Source organism: Anas acuta, chromosome 23 (genome assembly GCF_963932015.1).
Source record: "Anas acuta chromosome 23, bAnaAcu1.1, whole genome shotgun sequence".
Classification (NCBI taxonomy): domain Eukaryota; kingdom Metazoa; phylum Chordata; class Aves; order Anseriformes; family Anatidae; genus Anas; species Anas acuta.
Window position 1 is genome coordinate 7,436,936 of NC_089001.1, and position 14,410 is coordinate 7,451,345.

Sequence of the window (14,410 nt, forward strand, 5' to 3'; positions counted from 1 at the left end):
CCAGCTGCCCCAGCTGGTAAATTCCTGCAGCACCAATGGTGTGCATGGAAATGCCCCGGTTTGCTTTGCCCTTAACTGATGAGGAGCAAAACCAGAGGCTCTAATTAGGGCTAACAAGGAAGAGAGATTCAACTCAAAGAAGAGGTTATTTATATTCATTGATTACAAAGCAGAACTTGCTCTGCTGTGTTTATCAGAAATGATTATTTTAGCAACAAGCAGGTGCTACTAAAAACCTCCCCAAAGCCAGGAGGAATGATGCGACACAGTGCTGGGCTGCGATGACTTTGAATCCTTTGCCAAGTTCATCACGGTTCTACCTCTCAGGTCCTGCTCACCACCATCCGATTTCCATCTGAGTTTGCTACAAGTTTGGAGCAAAAACAACTTAACTATTTTGCACCCTCCTTGCATGCAAAAGGTCTTTCTTTCAGTGCTGCCTAAAGGGTGGGATTGCACTTTGAAACCAAAAATGGTAAGTTTTCCTAGTTTTTCCTCTGAAACTTGGTTTTGTAAGAAAATTAGATTTCGTACATGCACTCTGTTTGCACGGACAACCAACAATGGGCACCAGACACCGACAGCACTTCTGAGCCTCAGACACCAAAGATGCTGAAAAACTAGTTTTTACTTTAACGAGGCGGAAGCAATCAGCTTGGCAGAGAGAAGTCTTTCTGCTGGTTTTTACTAATTTTTAAATGTAGAAATGAGGTTACACTTGTAGCCATACAAAAAAGCAGGTGCAGAAAAAGCCCAGGTTTGGAGAAGGGTCCCAGGACCTCAGCATCCCGATGCTGGGTTTCTGCCAGGCAGCATTTAATGAGCAAAAACCCTGATGCTGATGGATCAGAAAAAGTTGAAGCGAGAGGGAGAGGAGAGCAGGGGCACCGGCCACGCTAAGGGAGAAAAACTGTAAAATAATAAAGCAGCCAAAGTGGGAGATGGTCCCGCCAGGGAGAGCAAGCGCCTCTCCTCTGCGGCTTCCCAGATGCACCCAGGCGCCCTGAGAGGATCTCAGCTAATTTGGGTGCCCTGCTGGAGTCTCCAGCTTGGGTGCCTGGCGAGGATCTTTGCTGACTGGGGTACCCAGACAGGATGCTTATTGATTCAGGTGTCCTGCAAGGATTTTTGCTGATTTGGGCACCACTCCAGCATCATTGCTCATTCAGGTGCTATGCTAGGGGCTTTCCTAATTTGGTGCCTGGAAGGAATTTTTGCTAATTTGGTTAAACTTCAAGATTATTTGCTGACTTGAGCACCTGGTATTGATTGTTCCTGATTTGGGTACCATCCTATTGCTTGGATAATTTAAGTGCCACATTAGGAGAGTCTCTGCTAATTTAGGTATGCAGGCTGCAGGACATGAGCAGATACACAGCGTCTGCATCCACTCCTCTCCCATGTGCATTTTAAGGTTCACAGCAGCTTTGCACCCCAGAGGGTGCAAGCAGCATGCTGCAATGCTGAGCGTGGTGCAACACCCTTCCTGGCGTGTTTTGCTAATTGTACAAACCTAATGGGGGATTGCACTGGCAAAAAAGGGTAATGGCCATCAGGCCAGCAATAAAACAAAATTAATGGTCCATGGGAAGAAATCATGTCCACTTAATACCAGCTTTGAAACTCTAATAGAATAATGTAATACCAATGGGGCTTCGCTATGTATGCAGATTGCTTACGCCGCTGTTAATCATGCGCAAACCCAGCCACGCTCTGCCCGAGCTCACCCAGCCACAATTATTTTGGGAGGAGATCACAAGAGCATCCTTTGCCCTTTTAGGAGAAACAACTACGAGTGGGTGGGCTTGTTTGGTCTGCTTTTTAGGGGCCTTTCTGCTACAATTGCAGCTTCAAGGTGCCTGGTGTCACAGCAAAACGCCTTGCTGAGGCTGTACCCAAGGCTGCGCTTTGTTTTCTTTTGTGTTTTTTTTTTTTTTCCCCAAGGATGCTGCAGCCACTCTGGATGCCAGGAAGAAATGTGAGGCTTTGCAAGATTATCATGCCAAACCAGAAAAACTCAAAGATTCCCCCAGCATATTGATAAGAACAAACGAACAAAAATATCTCCTCTTATGTTACCCTAAATACAATAATAAATTAGACAGACACTGCAGCCACCAGAAAATCCAGGAAAATGCTATTTTGTTGCAGGAAAATGTTACCTGGAAGGATGTCTGATATTAAATGTGATAGCCCAGCAGTTAACAACTCCCTTGCATTTCTTTGTCCAATCCTTTTTTATTGTTGTTTTTAACCCAGCCAACCTTTTGCTCAATGAGATCCCAAAACAAGTGAAAAAATATCTCATTTGGTTCTTTTTAAGCATGTCAGCCTGTAATTCTCATCAGGATCCCTTAGCTCTTTTTCCCCCTAAGAAGGTACATACAAATCCCCTGGATATTTCTCTAGGCTATTTGTAGTTTTATAGCATGCTCCTGTTCAACCTTTTTTTCAGGCTGATAGTCCCGGTCTGCTTCATCTCTGTAAAGGTTTAATCATTTTGGTGGGTTTTGGCTCATTCTGGAACAAAATATGAGTGTGTGAATATTCCCTGTGGGAAGGGATGGGGAAGATGCACATCTCGACAGGCCACTTTCTTTTTGGAGAAAAAGCCTGGCACAAAGAAGTTTTGCACAGAAACTTTCAGCGTGACCAAAGCCCTTAAATTCCAGGAAAACCAGGATTAAAAGCGGATGTGGAATATTTATACGAGGTTGTGTAAATAGAGACACGACAAGGCCGGGGACGTCACGAGTGCTTTTAAACATCTCAAGTATGGGATGTGATGTGAAAAATTAGTGTTTTCCACTACCCCAAAGCCAAAACACTGGGAAAAACAGAACTTTTATTAATAACCCAAAGCATGCTGGCAATACCGTGGCTTTTGCAAGGGTCTCCCCTCTGACAGCAACCAAGCCAGGCTGCAATTCCTAACTCCTTCTGCTACAGGTTTAAAAAAAACTCCTTTCCAAGACAGCAGAAGCAGGAGTATCTCCCTACGTTAGCAACTCACAAGCCCAATGCTACTTTTTCCTGTGGGAAAAACACCGTTTCTTCCCCCAAAATGCGAAGGGAGCAACAGAAGGTTGCTCAAATTGCAACCTGCCGTGGTCAAGGAGCCAGCGGGGCATGGGGCTGACCGGGGATGCTCCAGCTCCCTGTGCACAGTAGGGAAAAGGCACCAAGCTGGGAGATGCTCATTGCCCAGGGTTTTCCTGCGAGGAAAGCCTGGCAGATTCAGGCTCTCCAAATGGAAATGGGTGCAGCACCCCCCCTGCACCACCAACTTCCATGTATTCCCACTGCATCGGTCCAAGCACCCTCCTGCTGTGATTTCCCCTGAATGAAGCCAGGAGTAAAGGCTCCGTGGTGGAAAACCACCTTCTTCTTACATTTTACCTTTTGAGGACCGAATTATTGTCATCTCCCTTAAATTCGGGTCAGGGCCCAAGCTGGGCAACTCATCCCAGGCAACAAACGGAGGTGATGCCCCAAGGAGGAAGCAGCCACGCTGCCGCCACCACCACTCCGCTCACCCTTGCGCAGCCGTGCCACGAAGCAGCTATTTTAAGCCAGCCGTCAAGGCTCGACCGAGATATTGTTTCACCAACAATTTCTCTGGGTTTCACGTGACATCACCCAGCAGTTGAATGCAACCCTAAAATAAATGGGCAAAATCTCTCCCGTTTTAAACACTGTAGAAATAGCACGAGCATTAAATACAACAACCCAGATGCCCAAGGAGTTTCTATGACCAATTTTTCTTACCGCGTCTTATTCATCAGGGCAACGATAAAAGAGCTCCAAACACATGTAGTGCTTTAGTTTTGGTCAAATGCTGAAATTCAGCTAATTAAAGGGCTGAGGGGGATGGGGCAGGGGCAGGTTGTTCCCTGGAACTGTGAAGCTGGGAGTGGTGAATCTCAGCTTGGGAGGACATCTGATTCCTCCCCAAACTGTGCGATTTAACCCCTTTGCCCCCAAAAGATGACTTTGCTCCAGCACCTGAATTAGCTTCATGTTGTTTGTTGTTTTGTTTTGGTTTTTAGGGGCATTTGGTGGGGTTGTTTTGGTGCCATGGGAGCCAGCTGGGGGTTGGAACATAACTAACAGAAGCTGAGAAGATGCCCAAAAATAAGAGGCTGGAAAAGAGGCCTGAAGGCAGATTTCCCAACCCATGGTGCAGCAGCTCAGTCACCACAGGGCTTGGAGCATCACTTGGGGCTCTTCTCTCGCCAGCCCTCGCAGGCTGGCGATACCCTCTGCAAGATGAAAAGGCAGCATTGCAGAGGGGATCCCACAGGTGGAATTATTCAAGCCATGAAACGCTCATAAATCTTTCAGCCTGCATGCTGAGGAAGGCCCCTTTTATCTTTAAAAAACTGAAACAGAAGCATTTGAACAGGTATCTGTCTAATCACACACTCACTCTGGACACTTCAGAAGCATCCCTTGCTGTTATCTCAGCCACAAGGTGCCTTCTCCTTCCCTCCTGCGCTGCTTTTCGGGCAGGATTAGTCCCTCACCACGTATGCCCAGGGTTTTCCTACCCAAAACAACAGTGAGTATGTGATACCCAGCTGCTGTATGGCTCTTTGCTATTGCAAAGTTGTTGGGAATAGTTTTTATTTGCTCTTATTTGCTATCTGCACCAATCCAGTGGGGAATTTTGCTGTTTGGAGTGCAAACTCTTTAGCTTGGGACTTATCCCTGGCACTCCAAAAGTTGTATCACTGCTTATTAGGTTACTATGCATCAAAAGCATTGCGCTAAAACAGCCCCATGTGGATTTCTTGATTTAAAACTGTTCTTCATAAGGTTAAGAGATCATTTGTAGCAGTCTCAGGTCACCCTGTGCAGCCAAAACTTGCTCAGCAACAAGTCTTGAAGCTATTTTGTCCTTTATTTTCTGCAGCTTGGGGAACTCACCCCCTTTTGCATGATTTATTTTCCTCATTTGCAAAGGGCCTGGGCAGTCTGAAACTCATATTGCAAGTAAAGACCAGCACCACAGGGCAAACATCTCATCGGGAAAATGCTGAGAACAGCCACAGGCTGCTGGGTCCAGCACTCCCTGAGCCCCTGAACAGAAGCAGCGGCCCTGCACACAGCGTGCCTTGCCCAGTTGTGCACAATTGCTTTCTGCAAATATTTGAATACTCGGGCTAAATGTTCGCTTTTTGAGAGCACACGCACCAGCAATGCTGCAAAAGTAGGGCAGGAGCATGCACCCATGCATTGCGGTGGTGTTTTTTCCAGCACAAAACAGGACATTGCTGGAAGGCTTGAGCCAGCACTGGGAACAGGGGGAAGCAGAAAAGCTGCTGTGCTGCTGCATTCCTCTGATTTTCCTCCCTTTGGGGGGTTGCATTGGTTGGAGGGGAAGAGAAAGGGAGGGAGTGGGGTTGTGACAGCCGCCAGCATCCCCAGAGCATGTACAGCTTCAAAGCGGCACATTGGCACTTTTCCCAAAAAACATGCTTTTCCCACCAAACCACGGTTTCACAAGCCAGTGGTGGCATCAGCAAAGTGCCAAGTGCCACCACCATGCATCCCCGCCATGCACAACGTCGCAGCGGGGGCTGGCTGTGGGGCCACTGGTCCCCTCGCCCCCGGGAAGAAGCAGGTATTTATAGCCCGCGCTCTCATCCTCTCCGCCCCGATTAATTAAATTAGCACAAAGGAGGGTTTGTTGAGCGCTCCTGGCCTCAGCTAAAGCGGCCGGCAAACAGGAAACAAAGGGTTTAATTCTGTCTGGTTTCATGAAGGGTGCTGTGTGTCCTGGCTGGGCACTGGAGTGGGGCCAAAGCTGTCCCCCGCCCCCGGCTTGCACCAGCCTGGGGGTGGTGGTAAAATCCCATAGGGTAAAATGTTGGGCTTTGCAAAGGGGGTGTTTGCACTGGGGGCTTTCCAACAGGAGCTTTGCAAAGGTTGTGTTGTGAAAGGAGTTTGCAAAAGGGGCATTGCAAAAGGGTGGGCTCTGAAAAGGGTGCATCGTGGGGGGGCTTTGCAAAGAGGGCTTTGCAAACCTCACCTGGCAGCTTTCCCACCCCTGCTGCTCCCTGCTCAGTGGTCATGAAGGAAAGACCAAAGTGCCGATTTGAGTGCATTTCAGCTTCTTTTGGTGCAGGCCTCCATTGCTGCATGGCCAAACAGCTGGACCGGCCGCAGGTTTCACATCTCCTCAGGGGACCAGTTTCTCCCACGTGTCCCACAGGGAGATACCAAATCTCCCAAATCCCTTCCTTGCTTCTGAAAATCTCTCTTCTTCTGTCCAGGAGCGCAGCATTTGTGCAAGTTTCCTGCGAGAAGGATGAAGACTGGGTCTTAAATTTGCCTCCAATGGGAGCAGCCTCCTTCGAAAAAGACTAGCAGTTAAAGAAGCAAAAAGGAAAACAAACAAAAAAAAAAGCTTGCAAATTTTATTGAAGGAGCAGTTCGGTGCATTGCTGGTTAAAAAGTTGCAGGAGAGCTTTGGTGCAGTGTTGAGGCACCACCGCTTTCTTCTGCAAATAATCCCTTTTTGCAGTAAAATTCAATGTGTGACCTGGGGACAGAAGGCACTAACACAATTTGCCCATTGTTGCCCAAAACAAGCTTCACGGAGCACCTCAGTGCATCCCTGCCCTGCATCCCCTCTTGCACTGCTCTTGCCCAGGCACAGAGCCCTCCCCAGCTCATCACACACGTGCCAGTGCCCCTTCGAGCCAGCAGGACCAGAATGATGCTCTGGGGCCCTCCAAGGGTATAACGAATGCAGAGCTAAAGCAGAGCAAAAACGCTGCTCCGATTCACGCGGAGATAACAGCCCATCTCCCCAGGAACATTTCTATCCCCTCCGAAGGAGATCCCACCGTGAAGGCTGCAGGGAAGCAAGGCGATGCCCACCTTGCAATAACCTTGGCCGCTTTCCAGGTGCTCTGCCGGCTGTGCCACTGAAGCAGCCCGCTCACTTCACTCCCTCTCGGAGAAACAGCAGGATTTGCTGCTTTCAGAACATGTATCCTCCAGCCAAACAGTTCGGGATTTTTAAAAGTGGAGGAATAGGGAGGAAAAAACACACCAAAAAAAAAAAAACAACACAAAAAAACAGACTTCATGCCTTGAAGGCATCCTGCCTAGGGAGACTGGCAGGGTGAGGAGGGAGGAAGCCCATACAAATGGAAAAGGTAAGGTCAGATGTCAGGGAAGGTTGCCCAACGGCCAGGACCGCAATGCATGGATGAGGCTGCAATGCTCAAAAAGCCAACACGGGCAGTACAAAGTGACAGCCCCTCCAATGGGATTTGGGTGCTGAGGGCTGCACCAAGAAAAAATGGGGAATGGGGAACGCGCCTGTGATGGGGACCAGTTTTGGCCAGTCACCCCCAAAAGCCAGAGGAGCATCGCTAAAATCATGCCAGCATCCCTGGAGCAGCATCGCTAAAATCACTCTGGCATCCCTGGAGTGAGGTGGAGACACAGTGGGGCAAGTTTGCAGTGCTGATACGAGTTTTAATTATTGGCTCATTAGGAGAATCGCAGTTATCAGATTCACCTTGCTCTGCCGACGTCAGGGCGCTGAGAGCCACCAGCACCATTTGCGTCCAGCTCTGAGGGAAACACAGGCAAGGCTCGCAGGGTAAATTTGCACCAGATTAATTCAATCAAGGCCACACACAGAAATCTGCCTCCTGATCCCAGTTGTGTTACCCATCCCATTATGCGCTGACAGCTCGGATCCGTGCAGGAAAACAACCCTCCGATCCCGTTTATTAAGTTTGTTCTTTGCTGTCAGGCTGACAAAGTGCTCCAATTTATAGAGCGTTTGCTTAGAGCCAAAGAGCTTCTGCATTCAGGTGCTCTGCTAAATATTTGCCAAAAGTGCCATTTTCATCTAACGGACAACTTCAAAATGCATTTTAAATGTTATTTTTAAATGTGCGAATGCCCTCCGAAGCAAAGGGAGGGCCTTGGCATGGGCATGGACACATTTGGTGGACAAAACGCCCCACGTTGGTTTTTATGCCGCCGAATTAATTGCCATAGTTAGATCCATTGGCTCTGTCACTAAGATAGAAGGAAAGCAATTTCTGCACAAATGCATTAAAGACTGTTGTTCAGGACACTTGGTGCAAATGTGATCTCCGTGGGATTGAGATTTTTTGTTTGTTTGTTTTATTAATGCGCTCGGGATCCAGTTTCTGGTTTGTTTGTTTTTTTTGGGGCGGAGTGGGGGTCTGAAATGGGTGGCTGAGGAGGAGGAGGAGGCCAGGGGCTGCTCCACTGAGGAAGACGAGAGCGGACAGTTCATTGGGAGCGACCTGGTGCTCATCAGGATGCTACAACCTTGCTCACCGGCACTACGAGACAGCAAGAAGATGCTGGGGGAGCGGGGGGTCAAAAAGAAAAGCACAAAGCACACCAACAAGGCTCACTGTGGGACAGGCATGGAAAAATTAAGAGCTTAAAACTGCAAAAATATAAACTCCCCCCACTGCTCGGCAACTTGGTGGAGTTTTATTTGACACATAAATTAGGACAGCACATCTTTCAGCTGCACGGGCTGAGGTGCTTGCTTCCTCGTTCAAATTTATTGCTCGTGAGCATTAAAAATGTCTAAACCGGTTTACATACACCAGCACAGTGGGAATTTGCTTGGGGATAAGGGAGCTTGTAATTGCTATTCTAAAACTAGCCTTATAAGCTGGAAGCAGTGTTTAAAAAACATTTTAAGGGCTTTATAAAGCTATAAAGTGCCTTCCAACAAACCTAGAAGTGATGCATCTAAAAAGACCGGTCCTGCCTCCCAAAAAATGAGGAATAACACAGAGCTGATCGCACGGCACAAGCTTCCTGCAGACACTGAAACATTCTATTTTTCTGGAATTACAGGTTGGCTTCCCAACGCGGGGCGATGCAATTTTAATGCTCCGAATCCTGTTTCTGATGTGCATTCTTTATACGCGTAGCAGTGACATGAAATAAAATACGAGTCGTCTAAAATGGTTCGAAATAAGGCTGGGATTTTCGGATATCCACATCATGTAGATTAACCCCAAATCCGTCGCTTGCCCCGCTGCCATTTTTCAATTGGCTTTAACAGCTTTATAGAGGATACAAAGCCAGACATTGTGACCGGGGAATGGGAGAACAGAGCTGGTGCTCGCCGAAAAATGTGGTTTTGGTTATAACTATTTTCATAGTTTTTGCAACACCTTATTAAAGTTGAAAGCTACACATATAACATGACTGGTGGCACTTTCCTAATGCGCTGAAGTCGTATTTCATTGCAACTGACAGGGCGGCCGGGCATTTATTTCCTCACTGCTCCCCTGTTTTTGGGGGCTTGCTGGGACTGGGCTTGCACTGTGCTGGCAGGACCCAGCACTTTGTCTTTCAGGGAAACACGTGTCCCTGCAAAGCACCCCTTCCCCTGCATTTCCATCCCTTTGCACTCTGATTTCACGTGCCGCCTATCTGCACTGCGAGATGCTAAAAGGCAAGGATGCACCAGGGGAAAAACACTCCAGCTGGGCACAGAAAGCATTTTCAGTTCAAAGCAAACATTTGAGTCCATTCAGCCTACTTTTGCTCCTGGTTTTGCTCCTCTGCTCAAGGCACAGTCTAAGAAGGGTCGCAGGCATTGGCCCCTTGGAGCTAGATGCAAGCATCTGCATCTCGTTAGCTGCAAAGAGCATCACGCTCCAGCAATGCTGACCAAAAAGGCACTATTTGGCTTTAAAAAAAAAACAAAAAAACACTCTAATATGCCAGATACAGCTCTCCATCTCGCTACACTTGCAAATATTTAACAAATGCTAATTTAAGTTTATCAGCAAACGTTCGAGACTAACAAGAGGTTATTTTCACCCGCCACCGCCGCGCTCTTGGCAGAGGCGGTGAAGAGGGAACACAAAAAAAGACGCGATCAGCCCAGCAGAGCCAAGGCCAAATTCTCATCTTATTGACACAGCTGCAAATCCCTGCTTGGCCGAGCTCGCGCCAGGTTTCCAGCTGCGCGGAGGCGACCCCAGGTCCCTGCCGCCTGCCTCTCCCGAGGGGTTTTGTGCCCCGCATCACCTGGAGCATCACCTCCACAGCCAGCACTGCGTCCCTGCTCCAGGCACTCACGAGGAGCAGAATCATTTCCCTCCGTGCTCTTATTTTGAGGAGGAATCTTTCACTGGCTGGTCTGATGATGCCGGGAAATATATTTTTTCTAATTAACGGGCATTTGTTCCTAACAGGATTCCAATTCCAATTCTCATTAGGGGTAAAACTGCTCCGTATTTAGTCTTCTCCATGAAAGCTTCCTGCGGTCAGCCTAGCGATCGTTACAACCAGCGGCTCAGTGCAGGCTGTTTGCAAAACTGCTCTGGAATGGAGTCACTCAACAGCACGCATGAAATTAACTCCAACCCCAAGAGTTTAACCCCAAACCATTAAAAACATAGACGGTTTCTGCTTGGGTTAAGCTGCCAGGAGTTAGCAGTGGCTGTCTGGAAGAAGCCCCTTGCAGCTGAGATATTCATACCACACCAAGCCAGCGCTCAGCTCCACAGGCAGCACGCCTGGATCCGGCGCCTTACCTCCCCCCCACCGAAAGAGCAGGAATTAGACAGAGAGGGCGAGTGGATGGCAGGGAGCGGTGCCTTCACCTCCACGTGGTCCCCAGCCACCATTCAGACAAGACCTGCGACGCCAAGGTGGTTTTCCTCCCAAAACCCACCAATATTTTGCTTTTTGCCACACCAGACTTTGGGAAACTTTCGGAAAATGCATTTTGTTGTTCATGTTTGGTATTTCTGCAAGGGGAAAAAAAAAAAAAAAAGAAAGACCTCGTAGAAGATGTGTCTCATCCAGAGCCAGGAGAACGGGGAAAGAATGCTCAGCCTCAAGAAACTCAGATTTGATATTTTAAACGAGTAAACGAGTGTCTCCCTTTCCAGCACAAGTTTGAGCTCCTCCTATTTTTACCCCAGGCTCTCTGCCTGCTTTGTGATACTCTTCCAACCTGCCCAGCAGCACCCAGATGTACGATCCCATCTTTTAACAACCATTTTTAGCCAGTGCAGCCACCAGGGTGTTGTAGGGCAGGGAGAAGAACAGTTGGGGAGAACACCCCAGCACACTGCGATCCGTCCCCACGTGCCGCCGAGCACGCCGCTGCTCACCTATGCTGGAGTATCAGCCATCGCTCGGAGACTTACAGACCCGTCCTGCAGGCTTCCCGGAGCAGGAATGGGAGGTGAAGGCAAGCAGCAGCTTTCTGGTGGTCGATCAACCCGAAGAAACCATTTAGCCATTAGAAAATTCCCTGGAAAGGCAAAAAAAAAAAAAAAAAAAAAAAAAAGCAACACCAGGAGGTCCTGTTAGCGTTAGCGGTTCCAAACTTGGTAATGTTAAAATAGAGGCATTTTCCTGAGGCAAAGCGGAGCAGTGGGCATCAATGGGCATCACCCAGCATGCAGGTCCTACCCACATTGACTTTTCTGCATTTTGTTAAAAAAAAGTGTGGATTTTGCTTTATCTCCCTTCCTGGGGAAAAAAAAAGAAAAAAGTAGGGAGCTGCATTTAAGCAGCTAAAAAGTTTATTGCAAGCCCAGTGGGGATGCTGAGCATCCTCCCAGTTGCAACCTGGCCACACTCGCCATCGGTCCCCAGCACTGCTGCGACCATAAACGCAGGGGACATGTGCCCATGGTGCTGCTCCCCAAAAAGCGCAGGGAAGGAGGGAGCTCAAAGGAAACGTGAGTGGCTTCAGGCACACAGCTCCCAGCTTCCTTCTCGTTTTCCTGAGTGTTTGGGGCATTCCCACCCACTCCCGGCCAAAAGACCCTGCGTGGTGGTGGGGGCTGAAGGTAAAGAGAGTGGGGGCTCCAGGGGATGGCAAAACTGGAGGAAATCTGTTTCAGGTGCAAAATTGGACAGAATCTGTCTCATCGACAGTAGTTCCTTCCGCAACCGATGCTGATGCTTGTGGGCACCAGCTCCCCCTAATTAGATTTGATCAATTAACTTTTGCCCTTAAATTATAAAGGAATCTCAGCAGGAGGAGTTAAACAAATTGGGGGGGGGGAGAGGGAGGAGGAAAATAAGGGGGAATCCCAACATCTTCACCCATCTGCTCCGCGGGGCTGAAACGCGCCCCTGCCCCAGGCGCTGTTTTGCTCTTTTCCCAAACCATCGTGGCTGAGCCCGGGAGCTGCAAACAGCCCCAGAGCACCCGGGGGTCCCAGGCAGGGTTTTTCTGTTTGGTTTAAAAGGGACAAGAAGCAAGACCCGAGCCCTGTGAAAGCACGCTCAGGAACACGGAGCAGGGAAAGTTTCGCCGAAGCTGGCGTCGGGTCATGCGAGAGCTTTCCCCGGGGAGGGAAATCCATTAAAAAGAGCGAGAGGAGCCGTTCCCAGCCAGCTGCCCCCACATCCCAGCCAAAAATAACCCCCGGTGGCGAGAGCCCTAATCTAATCTCCCCACCTTGGGTTCGCAACCATCCCGCCAGGCTGAGGGCTCCTCGCAGGAGGGAGGCGTTTGCCGCCAGGCCGGTGGCGAGGTCCGGAGGGAGGCCGGGAGGGCCGCGGCCAGAGCCCGAACAAAGAGCGGAGCTGCCCAGGGTGCCCCAAACTTCTGGGGTGTCCCGGGGATGTGAGTGTGCGTGCGTGGGGGGGCGGGTGGGGGCGTTAAAAATAATAATTGGAAAAAAAAAAAAAGGCAAAAAAGCTGCAAAAACGCCGCTCCTGCCCTTCAACCCAGGGCCTGTGGGCTCGCGGGGTCTGCTCGCACCCAGCGGGTTTGATGCTGCGGGGGCTCGGCCCTGCAGGGGGGCACGGCCCCCCCCAGCCCCCCGGCCCCGGGGGCTCCCCGAGGTCAGGGGGTGCCTCCGGGCCAGGGGGCTCCGCCGGCCCGGGCCGTGCTGCCCCGCCGGGCTGCACCAAACTTCAACCCGCAACCGGACCGCGGGGGCAAGGGGGGGCTGGGATTGAGGGGGGGGGGGGCGGGGGGGGGCACACAGCCCCCTGCGGGGATCGCAACCTCCCCGAAGCACCGCAACGGGCCGGGGGGGCACCGCCACCCCCACGGGCAGCGCAAACGGGGGGAGCGCAGCCCCGGACGGGGAGGGACACCGGACACCTCCCCCCCCCCAAGGACACCGCAACCCCCCGGGGGAACCGGGAGCACGGCGGGGCCGGCCGGAAGGCTGCAGAGCATCGCAAGGGCCGGGGCGAAGCGCAGCCCGCTGCAGGCACGGCGGCGGCCGAGCGGGGGTGAGGCTGGGGGGGGGGAGCACGGGGGGGGGGGGGTGACGGCGACCGGCTGCGAGCCGTGCCGGTGCCCCCACGGCCACGCACCGGAGCTGCGAGCCGGGCACCGGGAGGGGAGGAGGAGGAGGGGAACGGGGGGGTGTGGGGGGGGGGCGCTAAGGGGGGGCGGCGCGAGGCAGGGCTGCGGAACGGCAAGTTACTTCCCGCACCGGAGGGAGAGGAGGGGGGGGGGAGCGGGGTTGATGCCCGCCGCCGCCGCACGTGCCCCCGGCGCCCGGGGCCGCTTTGTCCGCGCCGCTCGGCTCGGCTCCGCCCGCCCCCGCTTGGCGGCCCGCCGCTGAATGCCAGCCTACCTGCCCGCCAATCTTCATCACACTGACACCGGCCCTGACAGCGCGGCCGCCGCTCGCCGCCGGCCCGGCCCCGCCGCCGCGCCGCGCCGCCCCCGCCCCGCCGCCACGCCCCGCCCCCGACACGCCCCGCCCCCCATCAGACCACGCCCCCTCCTCAGGCCACGCCCCCTTCAGCCCCGACCCCCCCCCCCCCGCGGTGCCGCCCCCCGGTGCTGTCCCCGCCCGTGCCGCGGCCCCGCCGCGCCCCGTGAGCCACGCGCGGTGTTTGCGGACTCGCCGCGTGTCGCGGTGACAAACGCCCCCCCCGGCGCGCCCCACCCGGAGCACCCCTCAGTCCCCGCTCGCTGGGGCCATGATTTCTGGATTTATATAGATTTATATAGATTTATATAGGTTTATAACCAATTCTCGCTGCTCCGGGCCTGGAACACAACGGAGACCTCCGCACGCTGTGTAAATCAGAGCCTGGTGCTCTGCCCACCCTCATTGCTATTCCACGAGAGCCATCCAAGGCGAGGAGCCATAAAGCTGTCTTCAGCCCTCCCTCGTTTCAGCCAGATTCAGGGCCAGGCAAAAAATATTTTGGTCTTTGGAGACCCTGGTTTGAGCGGGATGGATGCGCAGGGGAGGACATAAAGCACTCGTTAGGTACCGAAGGGCCGCGGGATCACCGTGCTCGTGTCTTATTTTGCCAAATGGAGATGAAAAGCAGGCACAAAATGGATGTGTGGGAAAGGCAATTAAAGCCATCCTGCATTTTCAGTATCACGCCCGTCTTCCCACCCCTGTGGCCCTCCAGAGCCCCCTCCTCC

At 51.8% G+C, this 14,410-nt stretch overlaps 1 protein-coding gene across 5 annotated transcripts in view; it reads right to left on the reverse strand.

The window, feature by feature from the left end:
• Positions 1–13,743, reverse strand: part of PKNOX2 (PBX/knotted 1 homeobox 2) — an 87,256-nt gene extending 73,513 nt beyond the window's left edge. For 4 of the 5 annotated variants that reach the window (XM_068659451.1, XM_068659455.1, XM_068659454.1 and 1 more), the window contains exons 1-2: positions 13,599–13,743; positions 11,157–11,299 (exon numbers count right to left, since the gene is read on the reverse strand). The gene's annotated coding sequence lies outside the window, so the exon portion shown is untranslated. Of the gene's footprint in view, positions 1–11,156; positions 11,300–12,460; positions 12,652–13,598 lie in introns of those variants that run through there. The other variant, XM_068659452.1, reaches the window with a different exon arrangement.
• Positions 13,744–14,410: the final 667 nt, after the last annotated feature.